Source organism: Bufo gargarizans, chromosome 3 (genome assembly GCF_014858855.1).
Source record: "Bufo gargarizans isolate SCDJY-AF-19 chromosome 3, ASM1485885v1, whole genome shotgun sequence".
Lineage (NCBI taxonomy): Eukaryota > Metazoa > Chordata > Amphibia > Anura > Bufonidae > Bufo > Bufo gargarizans.
This window is the reverse complement of record NC_058082.1, coordinates 530,506,692-530,528,377: the sequence shown is the minus strand read 5'-3', so window position 1 is coordinate 530,528,377 and position 21,686 is coordinate 530,506,692. Positions and strand designations below refer to the sequence as shown.

General features: G+C 51.5%; 1 protein-coding gene; it reads left to right on the top strand.

Moving 5' to 3' along the window:
- Positions 1-21,686, top strand: part of LOC122930555 (arylsulfatase H-like) — a 466,223-nt gene that overhangs the window by 230,920 nt on the left and 213,617 nt on the right.

Genomic DNA, 21,686 nt, shown 5'->3' with positions numbered 1-21,686 from the left:
CCCGGGTGTCATCCACAATGACCGGCCTTCTTGAAGGTGAGACCCGTCCACAGCGGTGACGGAAATGGCTGCTTCCGGCTTAACGACTGGAATCTGTAACTGTCGAACCAGGGAAGACTCGATAAAATTTCCAGCAGCTCCCGAGTCAAGTAAGGAGGAAAAAGGATGGTCCTTCCCTTGCCATTCAATGGAAATGGGTATGAGAAGCCGACTTCTTTTAAGAGGAGGCAGCAGAGCTCCTAGTGAGTTCTCCTCGATTCCCACTAGGCTTTGTCATTTTCCGGCAGGAGTAATGGGCATCTCTTTAGCTGGTGACAAATTCCTCCACAATATAGGCAAAGACCCTCGTTTTGGTGATGAGCCCTCTCAGTAGGGGTAAGATGAAAGGACCCCAGTTCCATGGGTTCTTCAGCCGGTTTACTGGGTTTTGGAGATGGACTGGATGAGGCTGGGCGAGAAGCCCGCTCCAGACGACATTCACGAATTCGACTATCAGCGTTGATTGCCTGCTGGATTGCCACATCTAGTGATGGTGGGGATGGTGCCGGAGAGCGGCATCCCCCCAGTTGGTAAAAGTGCAGCAAATTCCTCCGCTGGCCGTCGTCCTTGTTGGAGATGTTCCAGCTGGGTCTTAGCAGTATGAGTGCAGTCCAGATAATCATATAATACACTCATGGCATTAAAGAAGGTCTCTATTGAGCCAAACGCAGGATCTACCTCTGGGAGATTAAAACGTAGAGGACCCGGACCATACATGTACAGCGCAGAAGTCCGTAACCGTTATCGGGCGGTTGAAGGAGATGCTCCCGATCGATCCGCGGCAGGGATCCGACAGTCTCTGCTGCATGCGCCGGCATTGGTGAAATCACCGATGCCGGCGGATTAACCCTTGATGTGCTGAGGTCAGCGGTGACCGCAGCACATGCAATGTCCTTGCGGGTATCGGAGCTGCCATTGGGTCCCCGTGCTGCTGTGACGGGGACCCGATGGCATGGAAGGCAGCACGATGCCTTCCTTAGGCATTGTGGCGGCCTTCCGGGAGAGCCTGTGAGATACAGCCCCCTGGATCTCCCAGGCAGGAAGGCTGTAAGTGTGTAATACACTTACAGCCAATGCATGACAATACAGAAGTATTGTCATGCATTGTAAAAGGGATCAGACCCCTAAAAGTTAAAGTACCACAGTTGGACAAAAAATAAAGTGAAAAAAAAAGGTAAAATACAGGGAAATGTTATTTTTTTTTAAATAGGGAAAAAAAGAAAAGCAGACATATTAGATATCGCCGTGTCCGTATCGACTGGCTCTATAAAACTACCACATGACTTAACCCCTCAGGTGAACACCGTCAAATAAATAAATTATAAACTGTGATAAATAAACAATTTTTTGGTCACCTTACATCACTAAAAGTGCAACACCAAGCGATCAAAAGGCGTATAACCCCAAAATAGTAACAATCTAACTGACACCTCATACCGCAAAAAATTTGCCCCTACCTAAGATAATCGCCCCAAAAATATAAAAACTATGGCTCAGAATATGGAGACATTAAAACATTGTTTTTTTTGTTTCAAAAATGCTGTTATTGTGTAAAACTTAAGTAAATAAAAAAAAGTATATGTATTAGGTATTGCCGTGTCTGTAACAATCTTCTCTAAAAAAAATACCACATGAACTAACCCCTCAGGTGACCACCGTAAAAAAAATTATAATAAAAACGGTGTCAAAAAAGCAATTTTTTTGTCACCTTACATCACAAAAAGTGTAATAGCAAGCGATCAAAAAGTCATAGGTACCCCAAAATAGTGCCAATCAAACCATCATCTCATTCCGCAAAAATGATACCCTACCTAAGACAATCGCCCAAAAACTGGAAAAGCTATGGCTCTCAGACTAAGGAGACACTAAAACATGATTTTTTTTTGTTTCAAAAATGAAATTATTGTGTAAAACTTACATAAATAAAAAAAGTTGACATATCAGGTATCGCCGCGTCCGTAATAACCTGCTCTATAAAAATATCACATGATCTAACCTGTCAGATAAATGTTGTAAATAACAAAAAATAAAAAGGGCACCAAAACAGCTATTTTTTGTTATCTTGCCTCATAAAAACTGTAATATAGAGCAACCAAAAATCATATGTACCCTAAAAAAGTACAAACAAAACTGCCACCTTATCCCGTAGTTTCCAAAATGGGGTAACTTTTTTGGAGTTTCTACTCTAGGGGTGCATCAGGTGGGCTTCAAATAGGACATGGTGTCAAAAAACCAGTCCAGCAAAATCTGCCTTCCAAAAACCATATGGCGTTCCTTTCCTTTTGTGCAATGTCGTGTGCCCATACAGCAGTTTACGACCACATATGTGGTGTTTCTGTAAACGACAGAATCAGGGCCATAAATATTGAATGTTGTTTGGCTGTTAACCCTTGCTTTGTAACTGGAAAAAACGGATTAAAATGAAAAATCTGCCAATAAAGTGAAATTCTGAAATTTTATTTCTATTTTCCATGAATTCTCGTGGAACACCTAAAGGGTTAACAAAGTTTGTAAAATCAGTTTTGTATACCCTGAGGGGTGTAGTTTCTAAAATGCCTCACAAAATGACTTCAGACCTGATCCTGAGAGAAATAGAAATTTTGAAATTTGCAGATTTTCCTAATTTTTTGTAAATATGGCATTTAAAAAAAAAAAAAATACATTTTCTGACTCAATTTTACCACTGTCATAAAGTACAATATGTGTCGAGAAAACAGTCTCAGAATGGCCTGGATAAGTAAAAGTGTTTTAAAGTTATCACCACATAAAGTGACATATGTCAGATTTCCAAAAAATGGCCTGGTCCTTAAGGTGAAAAATGGCAGGGTCCTGAGGGGGTTAAAGGCCCAATGTTGCAGATCCTTCCTCAATAGGGACATAATTCCGATTTTCTGTTTGGTATTCCCCGAAGATGCAGGACGTTATTCAAAATATAAATAGAAGGAATCACGGAAGTTGATTATTTCCAGAAAAAAACTCAGGTAGCGGTATCTTGGGTTCGTTTTGGGGTTCTGCTGGAGTTCGGTCAGGCAAACCCTAAACTCCCTGAAGGAGGAGTTTTAGCTTGTCCCCGACTATTGCCAGTTGTGCATGGATCTTGTTGATATTTACAACAGAGATGTTCATCCTCTGTTAGACCAAGAGATTGGCTGCTCCGGTCAATTCCACTAATTGCTGCTGGATATGATCCACGATGACTGGAGGTTGGGGCCCACTGTTCTGTAATGCTGCAGAACCCCAAACAACCAGACAGAGTTTAAACAATGGTGTATTTATTAAATGACTGCAGTACAGTCCAGACCAGAAATCATATGCAGGTAATCAATCCATATAATAACTTGTGCAGGAAAACTCACAAGGGACAGCCAGACCAGGCCAAAGTTCATATGCACAAAAATAGTCCGTGTAACGTAGTACCTAGGGACGAGACATTTCCAGGGTCTGATCCGAGGTCCAACACGAGACAAACTGCTCCGCATAGAAGTTTCCCACAGGCAGTGTCTAGAGATGGATTGAGGAAGTCAGAGGTCATGCACAGGTAGTCTGGAAGAATGTGAACAGCAACATACACCCGGGTTGTCAAAACAACAGTGGCACTGACCAGCCAGGAAGATCACCCCTTAAATACCTGCTAGCCAATCACAGAGTGCCATGTGTCTATTCCTCATAGGCCATATGGTTATCCTAATCCCTGACACTGGTCATTGATCACTTAACCCATGCCTGCCCTCTAATCTCCTAGAGTTTATGTACAGGTATATTCCCCGTCAGCGGCCGGCGTAGCGAATAAAATGCGCGTACGTTCGGCCGCGTAACCCTTTGCAAACCTACTCTCACGCGGACGCTCAAGCGGCACCTACGCAATCTCGTTTGCACGGACGCTGGAACCGCGTCCGCCCGCAAAGGAGTCGGAACCGAAGATTCCGCAGGCACATGCGTGACCTGTCCCGCAACTCCAGTGGGGTCCCCCGCAGGCCGAGCCCCACGAGAATTCATGGGGGCCCAGCACTGCAAAGCTACTGTGTCACAGCCGGCTTCGATCTCTCAGAGTTTCACGTGGCGTCCCAATTGGTTGAGGGCTGGTTCTTTGATCAGTCTCAGGTTTCTATTTGATGAGCGGTACATGTTGCTGCTTGTTGTTTTTCTCTGCAGGAACAGCTCTATGGAAAGCATTATTATCTAGAGGCAGGTTACGATGATAAAGGTCACATTCATATTCCTTTCGAAGGTATATATTCACCAAACGTGTTTCGGAGTTACATACTCCTTCCTCAGTGGTTAACAGTGAGCTTTGATTAGCGGGAGATGTTTGATTGGGTCCAGACACACATAAAAAACTGGACTGGATCAATACATTTTAAATTGGTATTGTGACAAATATCGCACCTCGCGGCCCCGCCTGACATCAAATAGGTCGAGCTCACGAAATACGGTTTAGTCACTGGTTTCCAAGATGTGATGTTACGCCCTCCCTGGGAGCACGTAAGGTCAGCTTGATACAGTTTACACAGACGCCTCCTGTCTACGCAGGCACAGAGAGACAGGGGGGGTGAGAGAGCCTTTTTTACTGCCCCAGTGAAACAGAACGTTCTCAGCCCGGTAGACTGCCACCAGATCCTCGTTTGATATAAGCCCGGTCCACTAACGGGATTACATGGGGTGAGAAACCAACCCGCAGTAGCGTATAACTATGCCGAAACATGGACGTGGGGATTCGTGATCGAGATACAAGGACAGCACAAGATTAAATTATATACTTCATTGCCTTAAGGGTGCACTAGAGAATACACGATACACACATATACAGTGTCCGGATGTGCAAATACAGATGACATGGTACAAACAGGGTTAAACAGAGAAAAAGTCAGTTAACAGGTGGATGAGTAGTCCTTTGTGTTATGATGATGAGTTCTTGGTTACTATAATCCTTAGCTGAAGTCACATGGGGGCAGTGATGTCAGCAGTTTCCAGGTCCCTCCAAACACGTTACATGACTTGACCCCCTTCATAAAAAGACGCTGGACTCTGCCTGCATGGGTCTTTTCACCTGTAGTCGGCCACGCCCCTGCTTCTGGGAGGGGTCCCCACTCCCTCCTGGTCCTGGCAGCCAAACGACCCACAAAACGCATTAGGGTCTATAGCTCCAGACCAGAAGGTTACAGGGAGATGGTTCTGGGACCAATGGGTCCACCCGGGTCCTGGCTACCGGTAAAGACCAAACATGGCACCATTATTAGGTTTCTGCAGTTAAATCTCCGTATCTCCCCTTTCTGGTATCCTACCACCAAACCACAACCAGGGGCATGTCTGTCTTGGCCCCAGGATCGCAGATATGCCTGGAATGGACGGTCAATTCATAATTCCTTATGAATCGCCGGTTCCATTATGTCTGATAGATTTGATTGAACTGGTTACTAGCTGAGACTCTCTACAGGGGTATATTCCTGTAGGCCTCCGTGCTGGCTTGAGGAGGTGTGACATGTACTCAAGTGGCCTGCTTGAAGTCAGGACCCCTGCGGAATTTACTGCTATCTGAGAGCAGATGGCTGTAATTGGATCTTGGCTGACATTAAATCCTAATTCCACATTCCTCACACCTCCCCCCTTTAGAGGGCGCTAGGGGGAAGCATATTCCTGTGTTCCCCCGTGCGCCCATCCGCACACTCTCTTTGCCGAGATAACCCGTCGGCGTTCCTGTGGTCATGACCTTTCCTTTGGCGAATGGTAAAGTGATTCTGCTGTAGAGCGTAGCAATCTCCCATTCGTTCCTGACACAGTGTTCAACCAGCTGAGGGGGTTGTGGTCCATCTCCAAGGTGAAGTGGCGCCCATACGGCTGCAACCGTTGCAGCGCCCAGACAATTTCCAGGCACTCTGTCACTGGGTAGGGAAGCGTGCACCCCTGACTGCCACCCACTCCTCTACCCCTACCCACTTGCATGATCCGTCCTAGGTAATGGGGCGCAACTGGACGGTAGTCCCTAACTTAAGTAAGTGCAGGGGGAAACAAAAGACAGGACAAACAGAACACAAAGCAAGTCAAACTAGCCGAAGTCAAATACCAGGAAGTCAAATCAGTACAAGGGAGCAACAAGAGCTAGTCCAAACACAAGCCGGAAGTCAGTACCAGGAGATCACAACAAGCAACAGGGGATGAGCAGAAACGAGGTCTAATGAGCAGAGCCGAGAATTCAGGAACACAATGCCAGGAATAGACGAGCGTATAAAGACCTTAATCACAGGCAATCTGCGGCCAACAGGCTGCCTGTTTAAATAGGCCTGACTGGTGAGTCACATGAAGAAGGCATTGGCCACTCGCTCAGTCACACCAAACACCTTCTACCTTACCCTTACCTTACCCCTAGAAATAAACACACAACACCACTGCTTGGATTTTAATCGGCCACAGCAGCCGTTTATTAAATAAATACATAACATAATAACTTAAATTAACCAATGACGAGGGAGGTCCTAGAAGCCCCAATAACCACATAAACACCGGAACACCTGCGTCTCCATCTTGCCCCCAGCCGTTGAACCCAGCTCGGAGGCAGCAACTGATGGACGCGTAATTAGTACTCCTAGCTCCTCAATGAGAGTCCAGCCCCTCCCGCGGGGCCCTCCCATCCTCAGGTACCACCATATTCTTCCACTTCAAGGACCTCCCCCGCCTCCACGACTGCCATGACAAAATTGACAACCCCCAAAAACTTCCTCGATTACCACTTACCACCAGGGCGGGAGGGTGGGCGTTTCTCTCCCTGGCCGCAATGCTCCTGCTCACCGCCTCCTCCTGACGTCACCGGAGTGGCCGCGCCCCCCCGCTGTCCTAGCAACTCGCGCCTCTCAGCCGGCCCGCCCCCCCTCCCACACTTAACCCTCCGTTCACCTCTGCTTCCGTCGCCCAAGCCTCTTCATGTACGGCCTCCCCCACCGCTGCGCTCCTCGTCCGGCCTGCCTTGAAGAAGGCATTGGCCACTCGCTCAGTCACACCAAACACCTTCTACCTTACCCTTACCTTACCCCTAGAAATAAACACACAACACCACTGCTTGGATTTTAATCGGCCACAGCAGCCGTTTATTAAATAAATACATAACATAATAACTTAAATTAACCAATGACGAGGGAGGTCCTAGAAGCCCCAATAACCACATAAACACCGGAACACCTGCGTCTCCATCTTGCCCCCAGCCGTTGAACCCAGCTCGGAGGCAGCAACTGATGGACGCGTAATTAGTACTCCTAGCTCCTCAATGAGAGTCCAGCCCCTCCCGCGGGGCCCTCCCATCCTCAGGTACCACCATATTCTTCCACTTCAAGGACCTCCCCCGCCTCCAAGAACGCGCAGCTTGACCCCCTCAAACCTGCGCGTCCCTCCACATACCTAAGGCCACTTCCACACCACTCTGGAGCCCCAGAGCCCACAAATCCGTCCCCACCGCATTCAAATGCACGCCATCCGCTCTCCAAAATTCCCCAACGCCCTTTTCCAACACCTCATGCCGCACCACCACACCACCACTCTTCGCCATAAATCGTCCCACTGCCCTATTCACCTTAACTCGCGCCTTATTAAGGCTCTCCACAGACCTCGCACCCCTCCAAGCCTTACGCGGAACAATATCCGACCAAACCGTGATCAGCCCGGGGAACAACGCCCAAATTCTCAGCAGGTCAAACTTTACATCCCGAATCAACTCCCTAAAAGGACGCCTACCCAAGTCATTGCCTCCCACATGTAAAACCAACACATCGGGAGGACGATCCAGCCGCACGAAACGATGAACCTCCCGCAGCACTCCACCCCACAACATACCTCTCACACCCAACCACCGAACCGTAGCCAACTCCGAACTAAATCCCAACTGACGACCGCTCGGTCTGACATCCGCTCTGATCGCACCCCAAAACACATACGAGTGACCCAAGATCCACACCAAAGCCGCCGTCCTTAGACCTGTGAACAACAAAAGAACACAATTAACACCATACCAGACCATCGCCACACATCTACAACAAAGCAGGCCTCACATAAGATTTAAAACGCACTGACTCCCACCGCCCTATCCTCTTAATAACCTCCTCACTGGCGCCTGCCCTGGCCGCCTCCGTCGCCGCCCCAATTCTAAAAGAATGACCCGAATAGTCCCTAACCGGCACACCCAAACCCTGCAAACATTTCTTAAAAACCGCCAAAAATTGGAACCTAGACAAAAAGGACCCATCCTCATGCCTAAGAAACGGAACCCCATCCCTGCGGAACCCCGAGCCATACAAACCTGCACACCTAACCGGGCACATACCACACCCCGGCACCGAAAACAACGTAACACGCTGCCCCCTGCCCTCCTGATCCGTTTTCGACCGCCGAATACAGACAAGCACCCTATCCCCCGCCAACTCAACATCCTCACTCCTAAGCCCACCCGCTCTGTGAACACTGCCACTCACCAACTCACCCAAGCGGAAGGCGCCAAAAAACGCCAAAGCAAACGCCGCCCTAAACAGCCCCAACTCCCAAGCCGAGCTGCAAACCACACCCAACTTATCACCCAACTGAAGCAACAGCCCAAACGACACTGGCCGCCTCCTATCCAACACCCTGCCCGCACTCCTCCGCCATCCCTTCAACACCTGCCGCACCAAAAAACTCTTCGTCAAATCCGGGAGCCCGCGCCACTTCAAACCAAACGCCAGGCCTGCAATAAAATGATTCACCTTCGATACCGACCACCCCTCACTCTTCAACTGACCCAGCAACAACAACAACCGAACGTCCCCCTCCCCCCCACCAGTCCCCCACGCCCCATTCCAACTCTCCCAGGTCGCCCACGCCTTACCGTACTCTCTCCAAGTACCCGGACTCAGCGAATCCCTCAACAAACCCGTCACTTCTCCTCCAAGATCCCCCAAAGCCACGCCGGACACTCCATACTCTCCGCCTCCGCTTCTGGCACGAGAAGCCGGAACCGCTCCCACTGCGAACGAGAAAGAGAATCTGCCACAGCATTAGACACTCCCGCCACATGCTCCGCCACCAACCACACATTAAGCCTCAAACATTGTAACACCAGAAACTGCAAGAGTCTGACCACCGGTGGGGAAGAAGCAGACAAACTGTTGATAGCCTGCACCACCCCCAAATTGTCACAATAAAACCGCACTTTCTTGTTCTCAAATTTACTGCCCCACAACACAACCGCCACCACGATAGGAAACAGCTCTAACAACGCCATGTTCCGTACCCATCCCCGACTCACCCACACATCCGGCCACCCTCCCGCACACCATTGACCCTGGCAATAAGCCCCAAACCCCACCCCGCCGGACGCGTCCGTATACAACTCGAAATCCACACTGTCACACAACTCCTCCATCACTAACGACTTGCCATTGTACTGCCCCAAAAACTCCGCCCACACCCTCAAATCCCCTTTCAATTCCTTACGCAACCTAATAAAGTGATAAGGCGCAGACACGCCTGCCGTAGCCGCGGCCAACCGTCTACAGAAGATTCTACCCATCGGCATAATCCGACACGCGAAATTCAGCTTCCCCAACAAGGACTGCAAATCCCGCAACCTGATCTTCTCACCCCCAATGGCCCTATCAATCTCCAAGCGCAAATCCCCCAACTTATCCTCCGGAAGCCTACACTCCATCCGCTCTGTATCTATGACAATCCCCAAAAAACACAACTCCGTCACCGGACCCAACGTCTTCTCCTGCGCCAAAGGTACGCCAAAGCGCGCAAAAACCGACTGCACTGTGTGCAGCAACAACGAACAAACCCTCGAACCTACCGGCCCTAAACACAAAAAATCGTCTAAGTAATGAATAATAGACGAGCAACCCGAAACCTCAACCACCACCCACTCCAAAAATGAACTAAAGGTCTCAAAATACGCACACGAAAGAGAGCATCCCATCGGCAAACACCGATCTACAAAATACTCCCCGTCCCAAAAACAACCCAACAAACCCATGCTCCCCTCGTGCACCGGAAGCAACCGAAAAGCCGCTTCCACATCAAGCTTTGCCATCAACGTCCCCCGCCCCCACCGCCTCACCCACCTAACAGCCGCATCAAAGGAAGTATAGGCCACTGAACAAAGTTCAGGATCTATACCATCATTGACCGACGCACCTTTTGGGTAAGACAAGTGATGAATGAGCCGAAACTTGCCCGGCTCCTTCTTAGGCACCACCCCCAGGGGAGACACCATCAATCCCGAAATCGGCGGTTCCTTGAACGGACCCGCCATCCGTCCCAACTCCACCTCCTTCCTCAATTTCTCCGCCACCACCTCAGCATGAACCAGCGCGGACCTAAGGTTCCGAAGAACAACAGGCCCCGCCGTGACAACCGATGGAATCCGAAAACCGAACCTAAACCCGTCCCCCAACAACCCAGCCGCCACCCGATCCGGATACCTATCTAGAAACTCCTGCATCTCTTCCACCCGAACCGGCGTCCGACCCTTTTCCAACCCCGTCCCCCCCTTTATGCCTACCCCCTTTGAAGCACCGGCTAGCTCCATGGGGCCCCCCACACCCTGTGCACTCGTGCTTAAATTTGCACTTAGCACCAAATCTGCAGTTCCCTTCGTTGAAAAGGAAACACAACCCCTTTGCGGACGCCGCTGCCAAGGCCCCCGGGGATGACCCCCCGGATTCCCCCCGAAAGGACTGCCCAGCCCTAGGCGGCGCCGTCACCCTCAACCACAATCCGATATCCTTATGATCCCACCGGATATCTGGCCTCACCGCCTTACGCTGCCGGAACTGCTCGTCATACCTGAGCCAGCCCACGCCACCATAAACCCTGTACGCTTCCCCAATAGCATCCTGGTAGCAAAACAGCGCCGAACAACACTCCGGAGACCGCTCGCCAATGACACTTGCTAATATGGCAAATGCCTGTAGCCAATTAGCAAACGTCCGCGGAATCAATCGATGCCGCCGCTTGTCCTCATCCTCCTTTTTTCCTTCGTCCTTCTTCCCCCTATCCAGGTTAAAACGCTCCAATGGAAGCAGCGAGAATATCTCCACATATTCCCCCTTCCATATCTTCTCCCTCACCTCCTGCTTCAAATGAGCCCCCAAAGGGCCCTCAAAGCACACATACACCTCCCCCCGCGCCCTATCATCCAACCTCTGCACCTCCGCCTCACCTCCCGCCTGAGTCTCAACCGACGCCGACCCAGCCCCCCCCCCTTGCCGCCCCACAACTGACCCCTCACCTCCCGCCTGAGTCTCAACCGACGCCGACCCAGCCCCCCCCCTTGCACCCCCACAACTGACCCCGGCATCACCCCCCAACCCGGCAAAGGAGACCCACCGCCCGCCCCCATGCCCGCCAGCCACCCTGCCAAACCTCCCAACCACTGCCCCAACCCCTTCCCTAAATCCCCCATGGCCCCCCCACCCCCCCCCCGGGCAACCCTGCGCTAACATGGAGCCCCAAGCAATCTCACCAGGCACCACGGGCGCTGTGCCTCCCGCTGCCGCAGATCCGGACTCCCGCAGCACGGACACTTCACCGGCACGGCTCCTGGACGTCGACGGCTCTTCGTCCCGGACCACCTGCACGACCCTCTGCACCACGCTGGACGGACACCGGGAAGAGACCTCGGCGCCCCCCACGGCAAGGGGACCTTCCTCCACACTGTCCTGCTCTTCTCTGGACCTGCGCTGATCCACCCCTCCGCTCAGCGCAGTCCGAGGGACCGGGATATTGCCCAGAAGCTGAGTGGACCGCCCGCTAAAGGAAGGACTGGGCCAGCCCACCGATCCAGGTCCCGCATCCAATTGCACCGCCGCAGGAAGCGGGGGAAGGGGCGTCCCGCTCCTCTCAGGGCCCCGCCGTGTATCGGGATTCCTCCCACGGCGAGAGCGGCTCGCTGAAGGCTGTGCGGCCGCCCTCCGCCGCCGAGGGTCCACAGAGGGGCTCCCTACTCGGCGCCGGGCCAGGGGGGTGCATTCAGGACTTAGGCGCGCCGGCGGTTTGCTCCGCCGCGGCCGGGTAGCCCGAACCGTGGGGGTAACCGCAGGAGCAGGAGCAACCATACAAGCACCCACCTGCTCCTGCAGCCAGCCAGGCCCCCGCACCTCCGCCTCACGCCGCAGCCGCTCCAACATCTCCTCAATTAAAACTGCCGGCGCCGCCATTACGCTGCTGCTGCTCCGTTTCTCTCCCTGGCCGCAATGCTCCTGCTCACCGCCTCCTCCTGACGTCACCGGAGTGGCCGCGCCCCCCCGCTGTCCTAGCAACTCGCGCCTCTCAGCCGGCCCGCCCCCCCTCCCACACTTAACCCTCCGTTCACCTCTGCTTCCGTCGCCCAAGCCTCTTCATGTACGGCCTCCCCCACCGCTGCGCTCCTCGTCCGGCCTGCCTTGACATGGCCAGCGTCACTTGACTCACAGCAGCCCAACTCAGCCGAGCAGGCTACATCCTTGCCCCTCTATTTGCGCAGGTTGTCGGCGGTGCTGCAAAGGAAGCACGCGCCACCTGCCCCTGGTTACGCACTCCTTCTCCAATTTGGAGTAGACCACTTCCCTCGGCAGGAGCTTCCGACTCAGGTACAAAACGGGGTGTTCTTGGCCCGTCGTGTCGACCTGGCTGAGCACAGCACTGAGGCCGAAATCACTGGCGTCGGTCTGTACTATAAACGGCTGCGTGAATTAGTACAGGGAAGCTCAAGAGGACGGCCTTCACAAAAGGGGGGAGGGGTCAGCACATCCCAATGCGCAGGTGCACGTTGCTGATGTGGCTGCAAATATACATCTGACAAACACATAGTGCAACAGCACGCTACAAACCAAGTAGAGTACAAAAGTATATTACATTGCAAATGCTATGTTAATAACTTAGAGATGCTTAGCAAATACTGTACATTTTGTCCAAAATCATTTAAGCCCGTCTGCCGCACGCAAAGGCGATCTCTATAAGACGGGTCCTAACACTAAAGCTCACCTGTTGGGTGCCATAACAACGACCATGAAATCCAGGAAGTGCAGGTCCCACATGCATGCTGGGCCCCTTTTGATTTATGTCTATGTGGAGCCAAAATGGCCTTCATTGAATCTAGGGGCTACAAATACCAGCATGCATGGTGAGCAGACTATATACTCATGCTAATTAAAATCAGCCTGTGAGGCAGAGGAGGGGCTAAGGGAGTGCACGACCATAGGAGTCAGCCACAACTCCTATATATAATACTAGAAACACAAAAGGGGGGAGGGGTCAGCACATCCCAATGCGCAGGTGCACGTTGCTGATCAGGCCCACACATTCTGTATTGTGCCCACTGGCTAGTGTCTAGGCCTGCACTCATACCGTTGCAGGGTGTCATTCACTCAAATACCTTGCAGAAAAAAAAATTATATTAAAAATTTTTCTGTGATATAATCACATTTGCAAGCCCGTGTGTGTCAGGCCCACACAGACTGTACTGTGCCCACTGCCCACCACTTATTTAGGGTGGCACAGTACCTTGCACGCATAGTAACACTTATCTAATAAAAAATGACAGGCAGAGGCAGGCCACGCCGCAGGGGCCGTCGTGTTCGTGGTGCTGTGATTTCCACTGGCCCTGGAATAATGCCCAGTGTTCAGAGGCCACGTACCCTGAACCCAAAAAATTCAGAGAAAATAGTTGACTGGCTTACACAGGACACCCAATCTTCAACAGCTTCCGCTAAGAACCTTGACGCACCATCCTTCTCCAGCTCAGCTTTGGTCACCTGCTCTCAAGTTACCACTCTCCCCCCGCCGCCACCACCACCACTACCACCACAGCCACCACAGCCGCTTCACTCGATCCCTCAGAGGAGTTATTTACACATCAGTTGGATAAAATGAGTGATGCGCAACCATTATTGCCAGGGGATGTAGATAACAGGGATATGTCTAAGTCAGGCAGCATTACACACATGGACGTATAGTGTGATGATGATGATGTTGTACCCGCTGCTGCTTCCTTTGCTGAGGTGTCAGATACAAGTGAAGTGGTTGATGATGACGATGTGTCCGTGGATGCCACGTGGGTGCCTGCTCGAAGAGAAGAAGAAGAGAGGGAAAGTTCAGAAAGGGAGACAAAGAGAAGGAGGAGACGAGTTGGAAGCAGGGGGAGGTCATCGCAAGGAGCTAGTGGCACAGTCAGACAGCATGTATCGGCACCCGGGGTCAGCCAGGCAGCACGCCAATTAACGCATGCTGTTGCCACCACCAGAATGCCGTCATTGCAAAGCTCAGCAGTGTCGCATTTTTTTTGTGTGTCTGCCTCTGACAACAGCGATGCCATTTGCAACCTGTGCCAAAAGAAACTGAGTCGTGGGAAATCCAACACCCACCTGGGTACAACTGCTTTGCGAAGGCACATGATCGCACATCACAAACGCCTATGGGATTAACACATGATGATGAGTAGTAGCAGCACACAAGCTCAAAGCCACCATCCTCCTCCTGGTCCAGCATCTTCAGCCACGTCAACCACTGCTGTCCTCCTTGCCCCCTCTCAACCCCCCGCCACTCCGCCTCTCACCTTGAGCAGTTCCATCTCATCTGCCCACAGTCAGGTGTCTGTAAAGAAAATGTTTGAGCGTAAGAAGCCAATGTCACAGAGTCACCCCCTTGCCCGGCGTCTGACAGCTGGCTTGACGGAACTCTTAGCCCGCCAGCTTTTACCATACCAGCTGGTGGAGTCTGAGGCCTTCGAAAAATTTGTCGCTATTGGGACACCACAGTGGAAGGTACCCGGACGAATTTTTTTTTCTAATAAGGCAATCCCAAACCTCTACTCAGTGATTGAAAAGGAAGTCATGGCATCTCTGGCATACAGTGTTGGGGCAAGGGTCCATCTGACCACTGATACCTGGTCTGCAAAGCACGGTCAGGGCAGGTATATTACCTACACTGCGCATTGGGTCAACCTGCTGACGGCTGCCAAGCATGAAATGCGTGGCTCTGCAGCGGAGTTGGTGACACCGCCACGACTTGCAGGCAGGCCTACTGCCACCTCCTCTACTCCTCCTACTCCATCCTCTTCCATAACCTCCTCGGCTGAGTCCTCTTCTGCTGCGGCATCTGGCTGCACATCAACTGAATCCCCCCAGCTCCACAGGGGCTATTCCACATCCCGGATACGACAGTGTCACGCTGTCTTGGGGTTGACTTGCCTGAAAGCAGAGAGCCACACCGGACCAGCACTCCTGTCCGCCCTGAACGCACAGGTGGATCAGTGGCTGACCCCGCACCAACTGGAGATCGGGAAAGTGGTGTGTGACAATGGAAGCAATTTGTTGGCAGCATTGAATTTGGGCAAGTTGTCACATGTGCCGTGCATTCAAACAAAGGGGAGGGAGCCAGCATTTTTTTAACCATCTCCCCATTCGAAAAATCAATTCAATTCACCTTTCCGGGACCCTTGGTGTTGTACGTGGCTGGGTGGAGGAAGAAACCTTCAATTATATCAACGGGACATGGCTAGCTTGGTATCCAACCTTGTGCAAATGGGAAGTTTGCAGTTGGGCAAATGGACTGTTTGCGGTGCATTAAAAGGGGAGTTTGGTCTGTCAATGTCTGTGAAGCGGGCGTAACTCTTACACTACCTGATCGATACAACATCATACCTGATCGTATACACACACTGGATGTTTTAAACCACGTTGTTCAAAAAAATTGGATTGTTAGGTGATTTATGCCCTTTATGGATTAAAATCCAACTCTGCATCAACTATGTAATTTTCCATGGGAGTTTTGCCATGGATCCCCCTCCGGCATGCCACAGTCCAGGTGTTAGTCCCCTTGAAACAACTTTTTCATCACTATTGTGGCCAGAAAGAGTCCCTGTGAGTTTTAAAATTCGCATGGCTATAGAAGTCAATGGCGATTCGCCCGGTTCGCACGTTCGCGAACATTTGCAGAAATTCGCGTTCGCCGATTGCGAACGGAAAATTTTATGTTCGCGACATCTCTATTTATCAAGAGGACGACCTTCAGCGCCCGTAAGGCTGTCTCGCAGTCGTTTGTCCAATCGACTGTGGAGGGCAGCTTCTCCTTGGTGAAGTCCGGCAAGGGCTTCGCAAGGCTACTATATAGAGTTGAGCGAACACCTGGATGTTCGGGTTCGAGAAGTTCGGCCGAACATCCCGGAAATGTTCGGGTTCGGGATCCGAACCCGATCCGAACTTCGTCCCGAACCCCATTGAAGTCAATGGGGACCCGAACTTTTCGGCACTAAAACGGCTGTAAAACAGCCCAGGAAAGGGCTAGAGGGCTGCAAAAGGCAGCAACATGTAGGTAAATCCCCTGCAAACAAATGTGGATAGGGAAATTAATTAAAATAAAAATTCAATAAATAAAAATTAACCAAAATCAATTGGAGAGAGGTTCCATAGCAGAGAATCTGGCTTCCCGTCACCCACCACTGGAACAGTCCATTCTCAGATATTTAGGCCCCGGCACCCAGGCAGAGGAGAGAGGTCCCGTAACAGACAATCTGGCTTCATGTCAGCAGAGAATCAGTCTTCATGTCATAGCAGAGAATCAGGCTTCACGTCACCCACCACTGTAAGAGTCCATTTTCATAAATTTAGGCCCAGCACCCAGGCAGAGGAGAGAGGTCCCGTAACAGAGGATCTGGCTTCATGTCAGCAGAGAATCAGTCTGCATGTCATAGCAGAGAATCAGGCTTCACGTCAGCCACCACTGCAACAGTCCATTGGCATATATTTAGGCCTAGCACACAGGCAGAGCAGAGAGGTCCCGTAACAGACAATCTGGCTTCATGTCAGCAGAGAATCAGTCTGCATGTCATAGCAGAGAATGAGGCTTCACGTCACCCACCACTGCAACAGTCCATTGGCATATATTTAGGCCTAGCACACAGGCAGAGCAGAGAGGTCCCGTAACAGACGATCTGGCTTCATGTCAGCAGAGAATTAGTCTGCATGTCATAGCAGAGAATGAGGCTTCACGTCACCCACCACTGCAACAGTCCATTGGCATATATTTAGGCCTAGCACACAGGCAGAGCAGAGAGGTCCCGTAACAGACGATCTGGCTTCATGTCAGCAGAGAATCAGTCTGCATGTCATAGCAGAGAATGAGGCTTCACGTCACCCACCACTGCAACAGTCCATTGGCATATATTTAGGCCTAGCACCCAGGCAGAGCAGAGAGGTCCCGTAACAGACAATCTGGCTTCATGTCAGCAGAGAATCAGTCTGCATGTCATAGCAGAGAATCAGGCTTCACGTCAGCCACCACTGCAACAGTCCATTGTCATAAATTTAGGCCCAGCACCCAGGCAGAGGAGAGAGGTCCCGTAACAGACAATCTGGCTTCATGTCAGCAGAGAATTAGTCTGCATGTCATAGCAGAGAATCAGGCTTCATGTCAGCCACCACTGCAACAGTCCATTGGCATATATTTAGGCCTAGCACACAGGCAGAGGAGAGGTTCATTCAACTTTGGGTAGCCTCGCAATATAATGGTAAAATGAAAATAAAAATAGGATTGAATGAGGAAGTGCCCTGTAGTCCAATAATATATGGTTATGGGGAGGTAGTTAATGTCTAATCTGGACAAGGGACGGACAGGTCCTGTGGGATCCATGCCTGGTTCATTTTTATGAACGTCAGCTTGTCCACATTGGCTGTAGACAGGCGGCTGCGTTTGTCTGTAATGACGCCCCCTGCCGTGCTGAATACACGTTCAGACAAAACGCTGGCTGCCGGGCAGGCCAGCACCTCCAAGGCATAAAAGGCTAGCTCTGGCCACGTGGACAATTTAGAGACCCAGAAGTTGAATGGGGCCGAACCATCAGTCAGTACGTGGAGGGGTGTGCACACGTACTGTTCCACCATGTTAGTGAAATGTTGCCTCCTGCTAACACGTTGCGTATCAGGTGGTGGTGCAGTTAGCTGTGGCGTGTTGACAAAAGTTTTCCACATCTCTGCCATGCTAACCCTGCCCTCAGAGGAGCTGGCCGTGACACAGCTGCCTTGGCGACCTCTTGCTCCTCCTCTGCCTTGGCCTTGGGCTTCCACTTGTTCCCCTGTGACATTTGGGAATGCTCTCAGTAGCGCGTCTACCAACGTGCGCTTGTACTCGCGCATCTTCCTATCACGCTCCAGTGCAGGAAGTAAGGTGGGCACATTGTCTTTGTAGCGTGGATCCAGCAGGGTGGCAACCCAGTAGTCCGCACAGGTTAAAATGTGGGCAACTCTGCTGTCGTTGCGCAGGCACTGCAGCATGTAGTCGCTCATGTGTGCCAGGCTGCCCAGGGGTAAGGACAAGCTGTCCTCTGTGGGAGGCGTATCGTCATCGTCCTGCCTTTCCCCCCAGCCACGCACCAGTGATGGACCCGAGCTGCGTTGGGTGCCACCCCGCTGTGACCATGCTTCATCCTCATCCTCCTCCACCTCCTCCTCATCCTCGTCCTCCTCGTCCTCCAGTAGTGGGCCCTGGCTGGCCACATTTGTACCTGGCCTCTGCTGTTGCCAAAAACCTCCCTCTGAGTCACTTCGAAGAGACTGGCCTGAAAGTGCTAAAAATGACCCCTCTTCCTCCTCCTCCTCCTCCTCCTCCTGGGCCACCTCCTCTTCCATCATCGCCCTAAGTGTTTTCTCAAGGAGACATAGAAGTGGTATTGTAACGCTGATAACGGTGTCATCGCCACTGGCCATGTTGGTGGAGTACTCGAAACAGCGCAACAGGGCACACAGGTCTCGCATGGAGGCCCAGTCATTGGTGGTGAAGTGGTGCTGTTCTGTAGTGCGACTGACCCGTGCGTGCTGCAGCTGAAACTCCACTATGGCCTGCTGCTGCTCGCACAGTCTGTCCAGCATGTGCAAGGTGGAGTTCCACCTGGTGGGCACGTCGCATATGAGGCGGTGAGCGGGAAGGCCGAAGTTACGCTGTAGCGCAGACAGGCGAGCAGCAGCAGGATGTGAACGCCGGAAGCGCGAACAGACGGCCCGCACTTTATGCAGCAGCTCTGACATGTCGGGGTAGTTGTGAATGAACTTCTGCACCACCAAATTCAGCACATGCGCCAAGCAAGGGATGTGCGTCAAATTGGCTAGTCCCAGAGCTGCAACGAGATTTCGCCCATTATCACACACCACCAGGCCGGGCTTGAGGCTCACCGGCAGCAACCACTCGTCGGTCTGTTGTTCAATACCCCGCCACAACTCCTGTGCGGTGTGGGGCCTGTCCCCCAAACATATGAGTTTCAGAATGGCCTGCTGACGTTTACCCCGGGCTGTGCTGAAGTTGGTGGTGAAGGTGTGTGGCTGACTGGATGAGCAGGTGGAAGAAGAGGAGGAGGAAGCCGAGAAGGAGGAGGTGGCAACAGGAGGCAAAGAATGTTGCCCTGCGATCCTTGGCGGCGGAAGGACGTGCGCCAAACAGCTCTCCGCCTGGGGCCCAGCTGCCACTACATTTACCCAGTGTGCAGTTAGGGAGATATAGCGTCCCTGGCCGTGCTTACTGGTCCACGTATCTGTGGTTAGGTGGACCTTGCTACAGATGGCGTTGCGCAGTGCACACTTGATTTTATCGGATACTTGGTTGTGCAGGGAAGGCACGGCTCTCTTGGAGAAGTAGTGCCGGCTGGGAACAACATACTGTGGGACAGCAAGCGACATGAGCTGTTTGAAGCTGTCTGTGTCCACCAGCCTAAATGACAGCATTTCATAGGCCAGTAGTTTAGAAATGCTGGCATTCAGGGCCAGGGATCGAGGGTGGCTAGGTGGGAATTTACGCTTTCTATCAAATGTTTGTGAGATGGAGAGCTGAACGCTGGCGTGTGACATGGTTGAGACGCTTGGTGACGGAGGTGGTGGTGGTGGTGTTGGTGGTACATCCCCTGTTTGCTGGGCGGCAGGTGCCAACGTTCCTCCAGAGGCGGAGGAAGAGGCCGAGGCGGCAGCAGCAGAATAGGCCGAGGCGGCAGCAGCAGAAGAGGTAGCAGGGGGAGCCTGAGTGACTTCCTTGGTTTTAAGGTGTTTACTCCACTGCAGTTCATGCTTTGCATGCAGGTGCCTGGTCATGCAGGTTGTGCTCAGGTTCAGAACGTTAATGCCTCGCTTCAGGCTCTGATGGCACAGCGTGCAAACCACTCGGGTCTTGTCGTCAGCACATTGTTTGAAGAAGTGCCATGCCAGGGAACTCCTTGAAGCTGCCTTTGGGGTGCTCGGTCCCAGATGGCGGCGGTCAGTAGCAGGCGGAGTCTCTTGGCGGCGGGTGTTCTGCTTTTGCCCACTGCTCCCTCTTTTGCTACGCTGTTGGCTCGGTCTCACCACTGCCTCTTCCTCCGAACTGTGAAAGTCAGTGGCACGACCTTCATTCCATGTGGGGTCTAGGACCTCATCGTCCCCTGCATCGTCTTCCACCCAGTCTTGATCCCTGACCTCCTGTTCAGTCTGCACACTGCAGAAAGACGCAGCAGTTGGCACCTGTGTTTCGTCATCATCAGAGACATGCTGAGGTGGTATTCCCATGTCCTCATCATCAGGAAACATAAGTGGTTGTGCGTCAGTGCATTCTATGTCTTTCACCGCTGGGGAAGGGCTAGGTGGATGCCCTTGGGAAACCCTGCCAGCGGAGTCTTCAAACAGCATAAGAGACTGCTGCATAACTTGAGGCTGAGACAGTTTCCCTGGTATGCATGGGGGTGATGTGACAGACTGATGGGGTTGGTTTTCAGGCGCCATCTGTGCGCTTTCTGCAGAAGACTGGGTGGGAGATAATGTGAACGTGCTGGATCCACTGTCGGCCACCCAATTGACTAATGCCTGTACCTGCTCAGGCCTTACCATCCTTAGAACGGCATTGGGCCCCACCATATATCGCTGTAAATTCTGGCGGCTACTGGGACCTGAGGTAGTTGGTACACTAGGACGTGTGGATGTGGCAGAACGGCCACGTCCTCTCCCAGCACCAGAGGGTCCACTAACACCACCACGACCATGTCCACGTCCGCGTCCCTTACTAGATGTTTTTCTCATTGTTATGGTTCACCACAACAACAAATATATTATTTGGCCCAATGTATTGTATTCAAATTCAGCGGGATATAAATTTGAGGCCTAGTATTTAGGCGCTGGGTGACCGGTATGGATTTAGTGACAGAATTAGACTTGGAAATGCACAGAAGCGTGTGTGTGTGAAGTTATTCTGAATGACCCAATGTGCACCTTGAATATTATATACCCTTTTAGGGATAGATTTCAAATAGCTCTGATATAGCAGAAACCACTAAATTATGAAATTGCTAAATTGGGAATTGTATTTCAACCCAGAACAAAAAATGTGCTTTGACGGACACTAAATAACTTTCCCAGCCACAACAGGACAGCGTTAACGAGAGATTTAGCAGGATATAAATTTGAGGCCTAGTATTTAGGCGCTGGGTGACAGGTATGGGTTTAGTGACAGAATTAGACTTAGAAATACACAGTAGCGGGTGTGTGTGAAGTTATTCTGAATGACCCAATGTGCACCTTGAATATTATATACCCTTTTAGGGATAGATTTCAAATAGCTCTGATATAGCAGAAACCACTAAATTATGAAATTGTTAAATTGGGAATTGTATTTAAACCCAGAACAAAAAATGTGCTTTGACGGACACT